Source organism: Equus asinus, chromosome 1 (genome assembly GCF_041296235.1).
Source record: "Equus asinus isolate D_3611 breed Donkey chromosome 1, EquAss-T2T_v2, whole genome shotgun sequence".
Taxonomy (NCBI): domain Eukaryota; kingdom Metazoa; phylum Chordata; class Mammalia; order Perissodactyla; family Equidae; genus Equus; species Equus asinus.
In genome coordinates, this window is record NC_091790.1 from 185,542,118 (window position 1) to 185,558,445 (window position 16,328).

General features: G+C 34.5%; 1 protein-coding gene across 20 annotated transcripts in view; it reads left to right on the plus strand.

The window, feature by feature from the left end:
• Positions 1-16,328, plus strand: part of MKLN1 (muskelin 1) — a 311,721-nt gene that overhangs the window by 159,547 nt on the left and 135,846 nt on the right. Inside the window, exon 1 of one of the 20 annotated variants that reach the window (XM_070513614.1) lies at positions 1,318-1,372. The exons of the other annotated variants lie outside the window; for them this stretch is intronic. The gene's annotated coding sequence lies outside the window, so the exon portion shown is untranslated. Of the gene's footprint in view, positions 1-1,317; positions 1,373-16,328 lie in introns of those variants that run through there. 20 annotated transcript variants of the gene reach the window in all.

Sequence of the window (16,328 nt, forward strand, 5' to 3'; positions counted from 1 at the left end):
GAGATGTATTGCCCTGAGATTTACTGGAACTGTTTTTTGAGATATCTTTGAATTATGATGGGCTGTTAGGCTACCATTAAAATGTAAGTTTTAGAAAAAAATTAAAAATGTACATTTTAGAGTGTTTTTAAATGCTGTAGAGAAAATGCTTCAGATAAAATGACAGATTAAAAAAACACAGGACAAAAAAAACCCCTGATTAAAATGGTTTGATCCAGTTCATATTTAAAAATACACACACACACACACACACACACATCTATTTGTATGCTTATGCATATGGAAAAGACTGCAAGGAAATTAACCAAAGTCTTAACAGCAATTATCTCTGAGGTGCAGTAATTGGATTAATTTTTTTTTTTTAATCCCCTTTCTTTGGGCATTGCCCAGAGTTTTAAATTTTATTTCATTTTAACAAATAAATACTACTTTTAAACAAGAAAAAATAGAGGTTGTGTGTGTGTATCTGATTTCCTTGTTTGATTAAACACAGATTATAAATGATCTTACATCTCATGTTAGTGCATTTGAATTTTATTTTTTTGGAAGTGAGGAGCCATCAAAGAATTTAAAGTAGAAAAGTGATGTGAATAAAGTCTATAGTTTAGAACTTAAAATTTTAAATACTTGATGGGGCCACCCCAGTGGTGTAGTGGTTAAATTTGTGTGCTCCGCCTTGGTGGCCTGGGGTTTGCCGATTTTGATCTCGGGTGTGGACCTAGGCACAGCTTATGAAGCCATGCTGTGGCAGGTGTCCCACATGTAAAATAGAGGAAGATGGGCACAGATGTTAGCTCAGGGCCAATCTTCAGCAAAAAGAGGAGGATTGATGGCAGATGTTAGCTCAGGGCTAATCTTCCTCAAAAAAAATAAATAAAATAAACTCTTGAGATCCAACAGTTTTGATTTTTGGTTACTAGTTTTGAGCAGCAGTCTTCAAATTGGGGCATGCTTATTCTTGGGAGTACATGTAGACTTTCCAAGAAATACATAGGCAAAAATAGTTACAAAGGGTTCAGTTTCCTGAGTCTTATTCTTGTGTATTCTCTCTTAAAAATTGATCTGCCTGAGGACTTGCCTTTGGTTTAGGCCCTTGCTGCTCAGAAGTGTGATCCGCTTACCAGCAGCATTGTCAGTATGGACTAGGTGCTTGTTAGAAATGCAGCAACTCAGACCCCATTCCAGATCTATTGAGTCATAATCTGCGTTTTTAACACGAACCCAGAAGATTTACCTGCACTTTGAAGGCTTCTAACCATCCTACCTTGTGTGTCACGATTGCAAAAGAGATGTGCCTCTCATCTATTCCTAGGGAGTATAAAAACCTCCAGGGTGCCAAACAAAGGGACAGTTCTACAAGTTGGCATTGAAGGTAAGAAAATGAATGACTAAAAAAGAGAAAAATGCTCTTGCAAAATAGGTGGCTCTTAGTTCTTTCTTTAAAGAAATTAAAAGGAGGACCTGATCAACATATCTGTTGATAGATCGTAAAAAATAATTTTTAGTGATAGCTCATTATGTGTTTTTGACTTATAATTCAGAAGGTGGGTCAAAAAATTATGTAACAGTACTAACAGGAATTCCTTCTCTTCCCATGTATTTATGTGACCAAGGTTTTCAGTGCATACACCTATAAAAATGAAATAGGTGGACTTGATGCTGAATCCCATTTTATTCTAGCAGCAATATTCATACATATATATGTGAAATAATTGTGAAAAAAGTCCTTCCCATATCTTTGGGAATCACTTCTAATACCATCTTACTCTATATTTAATCATTATCTGTCAAAGTTTGTAATGTATTTATATTATTTTGGTCAATAGTGTACTTATAATATTGATAATAATATCCTAAAGAAATTTAATTTTTTAATTAATTTATTTTTTTTTTGCTGAGGAAGATTCTCCCTGAGCTAATGTCTGTTGCCAGTCTTCCTGTTTTTGTGTGTGAGCTGCCACCACAACATGGCCACTGACAAACGAGTGGTGTAGGTTACACCCGGGAACCTAACTTGGGCCACTGAAGTGACGCACACCTAACTTAACCACTAGGGATCCCAACCTGCAAACCCTGGGCCACCGAAGCAGAGTGTGCAAACTTAACCACTATGCCACTGGGCTGGCCCCCAGAAGAAATCTTTTTGATTACTTAGAATCTCATTAAGATCAGAAAAGTTTAATTTTATTTTACACTCTTTTTTTTTTCAGAGAAGTCATATGGGGTGAAAGATAAAAGATCTTCTAGCATAGAAAATATTACGTTAGTTAACATTCTGTGGGGGAAGTTTAAGGAAAAACGAGAATAATATAAATTTTTGACTATGTAGGAAGAGCTTATGTTTTTATCAGTAGATGATGGTTATTTTTATTCTCTTGATAGTTTTGAAAGAACAAATACAACAGCTTTATTAAAAATGACAATATTTAGACTAAACTGGAAATTAAACTTGTGTAGTTATTATAACCTACTGAAAATTTTGCTTGCCAATTTTAAAATGGTGAGGATATGCACAGATTTTCAGAATTATTTTAGGGAGTGTTTGAGCAAAAGAGCTTGAGCACCAGTAACTGATGGCAGTAGGTCTCAATCTCATTTGAACATTCAGATTACTTAGGGAGCTTTTAAAAATCTTGATGCCCTCAGGTCATAAAATAATCTGTGCTTTTGGGCCTAGGCCCAAAATACTAGACTTAGGATGAAGCTTCTACCTAAATGATAATTTTTCTCTAGTTATGTACATACACATCTATTTTTCCTGTAGTTACATACGTACACCTAGAAAAAGATGTGAAATCTAGAACAAAAAGAAAAAGATAAGGAAGGAAGCTAGCTTTTATCCAGAAGGTCCACTTTCTTATTTTCATGACATATGGCTTAATGAGCAGATGGTGATTTTGACCAGGGTGCAGGACTTGGTAAGTGGGACACAGGCTGGATTTCAGCTTTTACTCCTCAGTAGGGTCGTCTTGTGCAAGGTACAACTTGTGCAACAGTATATAGTAGCCCTGTACCTTCTATCTAATAGTAGGTCTAGAAAGATATCAGAAAAGGTAGAGAAGGAAGAAATAAAAAAGCATAGAGGAAAATTTTCTCTGAGCTGAAGAAAGATTCAGGTCATTAGTTGGAAAAGTCCTGCTAAATGTCAAGAGACTGAAAAAATACCCACAAATGGTGTACATTCTGATGTAGGAGCTTGGTGCTAGAGAAGCAGGTATGAAAACTTGGGCTGGTCTTTGGGGAAGCCACATATGCTGCAGGAGCGGAATGCTGAAGAGTCTGTATTGTAGGAGCTAAGAGCTGGAGAAGGTGCATATGCTTTGGGAATCTTCTGGGCAAGCATACTTGAAAGAGAAAGCAAAAACGCCTTACTTCCTGAGGTGACTCTCCTGCTCCCTCTACTGACAAAGATTAATTTTGTGCCAGCTGGCAAAGGGAAAATACTTAAAGGGCCCAAATTCATTTTCAAAGAGTAGGCAAAAAGGGTGAATTTAGAGGTGAGACTGAATAAATCCATAATTGACACACCTCTACTTTAGCTTTTGATGTGATCTTTTAACTGTTTGCTCGGCATTTCATTTATATTTAAGCTGGTTAAGTTTATTTAGCATTTAAAGTTTTCTTCTTCTGCATCACCTGTTGGTGCCCATTACTGTTTCAGTTGAATTAATATTGCTAGTAGGCATTTGAATTTTCACTTTCCATTCATTCTTATGAAATAATAGGAGAAATGCAATAATATATTTAAAAAATGGTAAAAATTGTATAAAAAACAACACAACAACCCAAAACCAAAACAAACAAACCCTGAACTATAAAGATGGCAGTGCTTTGGAAACAAATGTTGGCTGACATGTGGGGCGTGTTGGCTGTCACAGTAGCTTGAACTTGGTTTATCAACTGATGAACATTCTGAATTTGATAAGGAAGGACTGAGAGCTCTAAGTGTGTAAGATACATAAGTGTGAGTTGTCTGAAAGTTGAATGAAGAAAGCTGATTATCACCTGTACTAGACTTGTTTTCAAAGTGATATCATTAAACTGCTCACATTCCATATGATAATTTAAAAAGTCAGAAAAGCATTTCACGTTTGTATTCTGTGCTACAGTGTTCTATAATGTGACTTGCCTGTGTGATGTCTTATTAATCTTTGAGGAGAACATTAAAACCACAGTCCTGAGCCTTGTCCAACTATTGATTTTGTTATATTTGTGAATTTTATATGAACAGACATGTAGACGTGAATTTTTAAAGACCAGTATACAATTCCAGCCATATTAATCAGTGACATACTTTGAAAAGCTCACATAGATACAGAAGTGTCAGGAGAAATTTTACTCCAAAGCTAGCACAAAAACAAGGTAGACAAGTTTTTATGGAGGGTGGTATCCGTTGTGGTAATATTTGATCTGTAGTACTTTTTTTTTTTTTTTTTCACTGAGGAAGAATCCACCTTGAGCTAACATCTGTTACTGGTCTTCCTCTTTTTGCTTGAGGAAGATTTGCCCTGAACTAACATCTATGCCAGTCTTCCTCTCTTTTGTGTGTGGATTGTCACCACAGCATGCAACTGACAAGTGGTGTAGGTCTGCACCCAGGAACCAAACCCGGGCTGCTGAAGTGGAGCATGCCGAACTTAATCACTAGGCCATCGGGCTGGCCCCTTGAATTTTTTTTAATAGTTTTAAGAATAGTTAAAGGTATTTTTTAAGTGCTTGTAGATCTTCTGGAGTGTCTCTTGGGAACAGAGTTTGAAAACTGCTGTGCCATAGGACTTAAGGCCTTGGTCAAAGATACCTGTTATAAGGATAAGGGGAGAATTCTCACAAAATGAACCGGGTTTGATTAATTAATGTTGGTTTGACCTCTCACCATTAGTACAATTTGAATTACTTCATGAAGCTGGGGGGGAGGGGGGAGGGAGTTAGATCCAGTACAAAGGAAAACATGAAGAAATTGAAACAATGTAGTATAGAGAGAACACTGAACAAAGACAGGTGACTTGAGCTCTGATCCTGGTTCTGCTGCCAATTAATTGGTAATTTTGGATCAGTCATTTAGTTTCTCTAGCTTTTTATTTATTTTCATGCAAAATGAGAGGATTAGATGCTTCAGGTCTTTTTGGCACAGGGTAACAGTGAGTTGATATTACAGAATAGTTTTTAAAATAAATATGTCCCTTTGCCCACCGTCACACATATGGTAACTCAAATTAAACTAAATTGTTGCCCAGCAAAGATGTTTTTAAAACTTGACTTAATCAGAAGATGATAGTGATTCTCTCCATAAAATTATTTACATATAATTCCGAGGGTGCTCGGAAACAGTTTGGTATCTCAGATCTTTTAATTCCTCTGTGGATGTGTTGTTATTTTGTCTGAGATTTGACGAACGTGTGTGTTAAGCAGCAGCAAACCTTTCCTAGATCACATGCAACTTTAATGGTCTTTGCGTTAGGTAGAAAGGGGCAGTTCTTAGTTTTGAAATATATTCTGAAGGATCAGTTGTTTAATTTCAGAAAAGATTGATGATTTAAGCCTTCTGAGATATTCAGCAAATGAGGACTGTTTTTATATGAATGTCTTGGCAGGTTTTTCTGTTTTTTGGAGGTACCAAACTGCATTAGCTAGCTTTCCAGTTTGATTTTTTGCTAGTGAGAGTTTCCTGTCTTACCATTCTTCTTTATGGGAATGTTTGTTTATTTTGTTGCCATTCTCTTTTCCCAGTTGTTGCTGCATTATTTGTGTGCAGTGTGTACATAGATATGTGTTCCCAAAGTGCTTTGAGTCCTTAGAGATAATTGCTATAGGGTCAAACATTTTCAAGTGCTTGGTAATAATAAGCTGATTTGAGTTTTCCTCTGGGTGATGGTAAGCAGATGGCCTGCTCTTTGCTAGGCCATTGACATCCTGTAATTCTCAAAAACGACTCTTTGAAGTGTAGTGTAGGTATTAATTTACAAATGCGGAAACTGATGCCAATAAGAGTATAACAGCTTAATAATGGTCATTTATGAAGTAAATAGTAGAGCTGAATTTAGAATTCACATCTTTATAAATCCAGTCTTATTCTCTACATGGCTAGAGTATATTGACAATGTGAAACAATTTTATATTTCATTTAGACTTAATATAATTTTTTTTGTCAGTGAAAGTGATAATTGTTGTATGTCCAGGTTACACTTAAGCATTATGAAATTTACCGTTCATTTTCTCCATCTTTTTGTCTGTTAAGATGAGAGCGATCGTTTTAGATTAGTTCTTTTACTCTTACTTTGGATCCTACTCTGATGTTGTTCATTTATTTATCTCTTTTTTCCTACCTTATCAACCACTCGATTCCTACCCTTGCCCCCCATTCAGTGCCCATCAGTTCAACTTTCACTAGTCTTTAAAAAAACTTTGCCTTAACCTCACATGGCCCATTTATCTGCTTCCCTACACAGCTGTGCTCCCAAGAATTCTGTTTATTTGCTGTCACCACTGTTTCACTCATTTATTCTTTAAAAAAACCTTTTAATGAACATTTTCCAAGTGTACCTAGCAATAGAGAAGAATGAATACTAATGTTCCCATGTTCAACAACTGTCAACATTTTGCCTAACATTAAAAAAAAAAAAATCTATTTGTACCTACCTCTTTTTCTTTCTTCTGGTGTATTTTAAGATAAATATAGGTTATGTCATGTCATTTTTAAATATTTCAGTATGCATTAAGAAGACGACATTGTGTTAGTTATCGATTGCTCCATAGCAAATTACCACAAACCTAGCAGCTTCAAACAGTACGCATTTATTATTTCACAGTTTATGAAGGTCATAATTTTGGGCATAGCTTAGACAGAACCTCTGCTTCAGGTCTCTTCTAAGGCTACAGTCAAGGTGTTGGCCAGAGTTGGGTTTTAATTTGTAGTCTTGAGTAGGGAAGAATCTGCTTCCAAGCTCATGTGGTTATTGGCATGATTCAGTTTCTTGAAAGCTGTTGGCCGGAGGCTGCCCTCAGTTCCTTGTCGTTTGGGCCTCTCCAACATAATGTTTGCTTCATCAAAGCCAGCAACAGAGAGAGCAGGGAGAGAGTATGGTAGCAGATGAAAGTCACAGTTTTATGCAGCCTGGTCCCAGAAATGACATCCTGTTGCCTTTACCATATTCTGTTGGTTAGAAGCAAATTACTGGAGACCACACAAGGGCATGAATACCGTGAGGTAGTGACCATTTAGGGCCATCTTCGAATTTCCCTACCAGAGACATTTTCTCTTACAAGCATAATGCCATTATTTTACTTAACGGATCGAACACTAATTCCTTAATAATATCTAATACCTAGTCCATATTCAGTTTTCTCTGTTAAAAAATGTCTTTTTATAGTTTGTTTGAATCAGGATCCAAACACTCATTGTACTTATGTCCCTTTAAAATTCTTTTCATCAAGACCAGTCTTGCTATCCTCCTGCTGTTTTTCTTTCATCCACTGATTTGCTGAAGAAACCAGATCATTTGTCTCTGAAGAGGCTCCTACATTCTGGATATGTCTGGTTGCTTCTTTGCAGTAGCATTTGACTAGTTCCTCTGACATACTTTGTATAGATTGGGAATTAGATGGAAAGACTTATTTAGATTTTGTATCAAATTGTTTTAAAAGACTTCTGCCAGGTGGTGCCATGTACTTTGTATTGTATCACTTAACAAGACACAAAGTCTGGGAGTGACAAACTTGATCCCTTTATTGTTTCCCATCTACCTTTTGTTAATGAGAATATCCAAAGATAACCATCGTTAAAATAAGCTATTTCATTGAAGGTATCAAAATTGGATTTTTCTAATTCTATCATTCCTTTCAAATTTATTAGCTGGAATTTTTCTGTGTAAAATTCTCCCCATCCATTAGAGCTTTCTGGTTACTCTGAAATACAGTTTTACTGGAAAAGCAAGATAAATTCTTAATTCTTTTCTTTTAATGACCAATTTTTAGAGTAATGAGTTGATATATACCTTTTTCTTTTTGAACAGAAAAGCATTTATGAACTTTAGGCTTTTTATGTATTTGTTGTGTTTTTAAAAATTTCAGTTGTCATTCTTTTTGATGTCAGATTGTTCCATTTTTGCAAATGGGAGCCCCTTCACGCTTGCTCCTGTGTTCCTTTGACATGACCTCATTAGTCTTTGTTTTCTTGCTTTTTGGCACAGAAAGATGTCCTTTATTTATCATGCCCTGATGAGGAATGATTTTTAGAGTTCACACTTGGAAACTAGGAATGCTTATTGCTACTGGGTTGTCATTTCTTTTAGGCCCTTTTAGGGGGCATAGCTAGGAAATAAATTTTTTTTAAGAGAAAAAAAGTCTTGAGTTCATACTGCTATTTCCAGTTCACATTTGATTTATGGGATTGTAACTTCTATGATTTTACAATTCTATTAATTTTTTTTATTGAGATAACATTGGTTTATAATATTGTTTCTTATACCATCTTTATTATGCTGAATCTTTTAATCCATGAACACAATATGTCTTTCCTTTTATTTAGATCATCTTTGATTTCTTTTGTCAGGTTTTCTAATTTTTAGGATAGAGATCCTCCTGTACATGTTTTGTTATATTTATATTTATTTCATTTCCTTTGAAGCAATTGTGAATGGTTTTCTGTTTTTAATTTTGAGTTCCACTTGTTCATTGTTAGCATATAGAAATGAAAGTGTCTGTTAATGTGTTGATCTTCTATCCTGTGACATTGCTGAACTCATTTCCTGGTTCTAGGAGGTTTTTTTAGTTTTTTTTGGTAAATTCCTTGGGATTTTCCGTGTAGACAGATCATGCCATCTGCAAATAGGGACAGTTTCGTTTTTTCCTTTTTGAAAGTTGTATTTTTATTTAGTTGAATATGTCAGGTTTTACTTCTGTTTTTTTTCTGGATTTTGAATTATATTTAATGGATGTGTTCTCAGTGTCAAGTTGTAAAGGATTTACATGTTTTCTTTTAGTACTTGTATGTTTTCATGTTTTATATTTAGTTTTCTGATCCATTTGGAGTTTAACCTCATATACAGTGTGAGGTACAAATCTAATCATGTTGTTTCTAAATGGCTATCCCGTTGTTTCAACATCGTTTATTATAAATTTCATGTTACCCTTCAGTGATTTGTGATCCTTGATCATTTATTAATTTTATGAATTTTGACACTTTCTGTTTTGTTCCCAAATGTCTATTTATGTATAAATCTCCCACTATTTTAACCATAGAGACTTTATAATATACTTTAATGTGTGATAGGATCTAGTCCTCCCTTATTGCTCTTTTGCTCTTTTTCAGGGTTTTTAGACTGGGTTTATTTATTTTTTTTAACATATATATTATCTATGTGAATGATGTCAACTTTATTGTCTAGTTTCAGGAAAAAACTTGTTCTTATTTTTGAGTGTAATTAAATTTATAAGTTAATGTGGAGAGAATTGACGTCTTTATGATGGTGAGTCTTTCTATGTAGGGACATAGAGTGCCTTTACATTTTTTTCAGGCTTACTTATGTGCCTTTCAGGATTGTTTTAAAGCTCTCCTCATAGGTTTTGCATGTTTCTTTTTAAATTTTTTACCTAATATATATATATTATAATAATATATAAAATATATATTATTAAATATATTTTAAATATAATATATATATTTTATTTTGTTGCTGTAGTAAATGGGTTCTTTTCTACTATTATATCTTCTGCTTTTGTTTTTATGTTTAAAGGCTCTCATTTCTGTATTGTAACCTGATAAATGTTTTTCAAACTAAATTCTCCTCTTTGTAGTATTTTTTTCCATTGATACTTTGGTGATTTCTAGGTATGTAATCTTATTATCCGCAAACAGATAATTTTTCATTTTCCTTGTTAATGTGTATACTGTAGTTGTTTTCTCTCTCCCTTTTTTAAAATTATAGGATATTTTGTAAAAGTTTTAGGTTTATAGAAATATTGAGCAGATAGTACAGAGAGTTCCATATACTCCCCAATAGTTTATCCTATTATTAACATATTGGTATGATACATTTGTTGCAATTAATGAACCAACATTGATACATTATTATTAACTATAGGTCATGGTTTATTCAGATTTCCTTAGTTTTTACCTAATATCCTTTTTCTGTCTCAGAATCTCATTTGGGATACCATATTACATTTAATTGTCGTGTCTCCTAGGCTGCTGTTGGCTGTGACAATTTCTCAGACTTTGTTTTTGATGATTTTGGTAGTTTGAGGAGTTACTGGTCAGGTATATTGCAGAGTGCTGCTCTCTTGGAATTTGTGAGTTTTTTTTTTTTTTTCCCTTATGATTGAGACAGGGGTTGAGAGGAAGATCAGATAGGTAAAGTGCCATTTCGTCACATTATGTCAAGGATACATAGTATTAGCATGATTTTTCACTGTTGATTTTGACCTTGTCCGCCTGGCTGAGGTGGTGTGTGTCAGGTTTCTCCACAGTAAAGTCGTTCCTTTTCCTTCTTTCAATGTGGTACTCTTTGGAAGGAAGTTACTATGTCCAGCCCATACATAGAGCTCACACACAGAGCGGGGGAATTATCCTCTCCTCCTTTAGGGTGGAATATCTACATAATTTATGCAGAGTTCTTCTACATGGGAGTTTTGTCTCTTCCTCTGTTCATTAATTCATTCAATAATTTATATCAGTTTGGACTCATGGACACATTTTATTCTTTGGGTTATAATTCAATACTAGTTTATTTAGTAGCTCAAATTGTTTCAGCTTTGGCTATTGGAAGCTCTTTCATTTGGCTCCTATGCCCCTTTGACATAACCCCTTCAATGGATTTTTTTTTTTTAAACACTTCTTTACTTTCTGGTACTACAAGATGCTCCAGATTTATCTTGTATATTTCCTGTCCCATATCTGCATGGAGCTCTGGTTCCTCTTTTTGGCATCAGAAACCAAGATCTCCTATGTTAGGCATGCTTCTTGCTTCTGGGGTATTGTTTCTTTCAGTATCTCTCAGTTGACAAAGTAAAGAAATATATGTATGTGTATAGCAACTTGTGTATAGACACATATCTGTAAATATTTCTTTATATAACCATCTGTATCTATATTAAGTTTAAGGTGAGTTCCTACCAATGTCTCATACTCTGATCTATTACCACCTGGATAATTCTAGGCTCCTCCCCTTGCTAATCTGTAAATTTCTACTCCAGTAGTGAGAAACCTGGCTTTAAGTCTTTGGCAAGTGTCACATTGTTCAGTTTGTTCAATTTACTTAATTGTTCAATTCTAGTATACATGTATAGGAGCATTAGAATTGTTAATCTGTACCTTGTAGGACTCAACATTATCGACTAGCATACAGTATTCATGTACAGCTCCTTTTGCCTTCAGTCTTACATACTCCATTCATTTACAGAGTTACTTAGGTCCCCCACTGCCTGTTGCCTTTGGTAGGATCAGTGGGATTGTTTCATACATTTGTAATACAGTTAGATTTTCTTGTCACAGTTTGCATTCTTTCCCGGAATCCTCTTACTTTCTAAATGTTTTTTTTTTTAAATTTGCATGCATTAATATTTACTCTGTGTTCTAAATATAAATTCCATAGGTTTTGACAGATGTGTTATGTTATATATCCACCGTTACAGAACCATACAGAATAGTTTCACTACCGTAAAAAGTCTCTGTGCTTCACCCATTCATCCCCTCCCTTCCCCCTGAATTCTTGGCAAACATTGATCTTTTTACTGTCTGTAGTTTTGTCTTTTCTAGATTGTCATATAATTTTTTCATTGAACAACATTTAAGAGTCCTCTGTGTCTTTTCTTTTTTCTTTTTTTTATTGAGGAAACCTTGGTTTATAACATATAAATTTCAGGTGTACATTGTTTTATTTCAACTTCTATATAGACTACGTCATGTTCACCACCAAAAGTCTAGTTCCCATCCATCACTGTGCAAATGTGCCCCTTTACCGCTTTTGCCCGCTTTCCACCCTCTTCCCCTCTGCTAATTACCAGTCTATTCTCTGTATCTATGTGTTTGTTTTTTGTTGTTTTATCTTCTACATGTGAGTGAAATCATAATGGTATTTGGCTTTCTCTGTCTGACTTGTTTCGCTTAGTGTAATACACTCAAGGTCCATCCGTATTGTCACATATGGCAAGATTTCCTCTTTTCTTTTGGCTGAGTAGTATTCCGTTGTGTGTGTGTTTGTATGTGAGTATGTATGTATCACATTTTCTTTATCTGTTCTTCCATTGGTGGGCATTTAGGTTGTTTCCAAGTCTTGGCTATTGTGAGTAATGCTGGAATGAACATACAGGTGCATGTATCTTTTCAAATTGATGTTTTCATTTTCTTTGGATAAATACTTGGAAGTAGAATACCTGGATTGTGTGGTAGTTCTATTTTTAATTTGTTGGGAATCTCTGTACTGTTTTTCATAGTGGCTATACCAGTTTACATTCCCAGCAGTGTACGAGGATTCCTTTTCTCCACATCCTCCCCAACACTTATATCTTGTTTTTTTAATAATAGCCATTCTGATAGTTATGAGGTGATATCTCATTGTGATTTTGATTTACATTTCCCTAATAATTAGTGATGTTGAACATCTTTTCATGTCCCTATTGGCCATCTGTATATCTTCTTTGGAAAAATGTCTGTTCAGATCCTCTGCCCACTTTTTAATTGGATTATTTGTTTTTTTGTTGTTGAGTTGTATGAGTTCTTTTTATGTTTTGGTTATTAACCCCTTATTAGATATAGGATTTGCAAATATCTTCTCCCAGTTGATAGATTGTCTTTTCGTTTTGCTGATGGTTTCTTTTGTCGTTCTTTTCATGGCTTGATGGCTCTTTTCATTTTACCTCTGAATAATATTCCATTGTATGGATATACCACTGTTTGTTTATCTATTCCCCTATTGAAGGATATGTTAATTGCTTTCAGTTTCTGGCAGTTATGAGTAAAAGCTGTTATAAACATTCATGTGAAGGTTTGGGTTGTACATAACTTTTCAGCTCAATTGGGTAAATACCCAGGAGTGTAATTGCTGGATTGTATGGTAAGATTATGTTTAGCTTTGTGAGAAACTGCCAAATTGTCTTCCAAAGTCACTATGCTATTTGGCATTCCCACCAGCAATGAGAGAGTTCCTGTGGTTTTGCATCTTCAATTCTGTTGGTGCTGTCAGAGTTTTGGATTTTAGCCATTCAAATTGGTATGTAGTGGTATCTCATTGCTGTTTTAATTTGCAGTTCCCTAATGACATATGATGTTGGGCATCTTCTCATGTGTTTATTTTCCATGTATATATCTTCTTAGGTTGGGTATCTGTTCATATCTGTTGTCTGTTTTTAAATTGGGTTGTTTGTTTTCTTATTGTTGTTTTAAGAATTCTTTGTATATTTTGGATACGGGCCTTTATCCTATAGTGTTTTGCACATATTTTCTCACCATCTGTGGCTTGTCGTTTCTTTCTCTTAACAGTGTCTTTTGCAGAGCAGAAGTTTTTAATTTTAATAAAGTCCACCTTATCAGTTTTTTCTTTCATGGATTGCACTTTTGGTGTTATATTTAAAAAGTGATTTTGTCAAACTCAAGTCACCTAGATTTTGTCCTATGTTATCTTCTAGGAGTTTTACAGTTTTGTGTTTTACATTTAGGTCTAAGAGCCATTTTGAGTTAATTTTTGTAAAAAGTATAAAATTATAACTTTATTTGTTTTTACCATGTGGATGCCCTGTGGTTACAGCACCTTTGTTGAAAGGATTGTCTTTTCTCCATTGAATTGCCCTTGTTCATTTGTCAAGATCAGTTGACTGTTTGGGTCTGTTTCTGAACTCTATATTCTGTTCCATTGATCTATGTGTCTTCTTTTGCCATTGCCACACTGTCTTGGTCACTATAGCTGTTAGTAAGTCTTGAAGACAGGTAATGTCAGTGCTCCAACTTTGTGCTTCTTCAGTATTGTGTTGCTTATTCTGGGTCTTTTGTCTTTTCATATAAGCTTTAGAATCAGTTTGTTGATATCCACAAAATAGCTTGCTGTGATTTGTTTGGGATTGGGTTGGATGTATACATCAAGTATCTTAATATTGAGCCCTATATTCATGAGCATGGAATATTTCTCCATTATTTATTTAGATTTTCTTTGATTTCTTTCATTAGAAGTTGTAATTTCCCTTATATACTTCTTGTAGATATTTTGTTAGATGTCATTTTTTTAGATGCTAATATAGATTGTACTGTGTTTTTACTTTCAAATTTCAATTATTCATTGCTGGTATATAGGAAAGCAGTTGACTTTTGTATATTAACCTTGTGTCCTGCAATCTTGCTATAATTTCTTATTCATCCCAGGAGTTTTTTGGTTGATTCTTTGGGATTTTCTATATAGACAATCATTGTCTTCTGTGAAAAATGCCAGTTTTATTTCTTTCTTTTCAATCTGTATACCTTCTATTTCTTTTCTTAGTCTGATTGTATTAGCTAGGACCTCCAATATGATGTTAAATAGGAATGCTTTGTTCCTGATATAAGGGGGAAAGCATCTAATTTCTCACTATTATGTTAGCTGTAGGTGTCTTGTATCTGTTCTTTATCAATTTGAGGAAGCTCCTTTCTCCTTCTAGTTTGCTGAGATTTTTGTGTGTGTGTGTGTGTGAGGAAGATTGGCCCTGAGCTAACATCTGTGCCAGTCTTCCTCTACTTTTTGTATGTGGGGTGCCACCACAGCATGGTTTAATAAGTGGTGTTTGGGTCTGTGCCCAGGATCTGAACCCATGAACCATGGACTGCTGAAGTGGAGCACATGAACTTAACTACTATGCCCCTGGACTGGCCCCAGAATTCCTGAGATTTTTAATCATGAATATGTGTTGGATTTTGCAAAATGCTTTCTCTGCATCTATTGATATCATATGACTTTTCTTCTTTAGCCTGTTGATGTGATGGATTTCATTAATAGATTTTTGAACATTGAACTAGCCTCGCATAAGTGGGATAACTCCCATTTGATTGTGGTAATTATTTTTATACATTGTTAGATTTGATTTGCTAATATTCTATTGAATTTTTGCATCTATATTCATAAGAGATAGTGGGCTGGAGTTTTTCTTTCTTCTAATGTCTTTATCTGGTTTTGGTATTTGAGTAATGCTGGCCTCATAGAAAGAATTAGGAAGTTTTTCCTCTGCTTTTAGTTTCTGGAAGAAATTGTAGAAAATTGGTATCACTATTTTCCTTAAATGTTTGGTAGTATTCACCAGTGAAACCATCTGGGCCTGGTGCTTTCTTTTTTGGAAGATTATTAATTGTTCATTTAATTTCGTTAATAGTTATTGGCCTATTCAGAAGATCTGTTTCTCCTTGAGTGTTGGTAGTTTGTGTCTTTCAAGGAATTGGTCCATTTCATCTCTTACAATTTTGTGGAAATAGAGTTGTTTATAGTATTTATTTTGTTAACCTTTCAATATCCAAGTGATAAGTAGTGATGACCTCTCTTTCATCTTTCATTTCTGCTATTAGTAATCTGTGTCTTTTCTGTTTTTTGTTTTTGTTTTTTTAGTGCATAGCCAGAAGTTTGTCAGTTTTATTGGTCTTTTCGAACAGCCAGCTTTTGGTTTCATTGATTTTCTCTTTTCATTTCCTGTTTTCAGTTTCATTGATTTTTACTTCTTATTTATTTTGTCTACTTGCTTTATGCTTAAATTGTTCTTCTTTCTCTATTTTCCTAATAGAAGCTTAGGTGATTGATTTTAGATCTTTCTTCTTTTCTGATACATGCATTCACTGCTATAAATTTCCTTGTAATCTTTGCTTTGGCTACATCATACAAATTTTGATGTTTTGTTTCCATTTTCATTTAGTTTGGTATATTTTAAAATTTGCATTGAGGCTTGACCTTGTATTATTTAGAAGTGTATTGTTTATTCCAAATATTTTGGGATTTTCCACCTATCTTTTCTGTTACTGATTTCTAGTTTAATTCCATTGTGGTCTGAGAGCATACTTTATGATTTTCTATTCTTTTACATTTATTAACATGTGTTTTATGGTCTGTTCTGATGAACGTTTCTGTGTTAGCTTGAGAACAATGTGTATTCTGCTGTGTTGGATAAAATATCCTATAAATGTTAATTAGATCCAGTTGATTGATGGTAGCTGTTGAGTTCAACTGTATCCTTACTGAGTTTCTGCCTGCTGGATCTGTCAGTTACTGATATGAGGATGTTGATGTCTTCAATTGTAATAGTGAATTTGTCTGTTTCTTCTTACAGTTCTGTCAATTTTTCCCTCAAGTATTTTGACACTCTTTTTTGGGGGTGTGGACACATTAAAG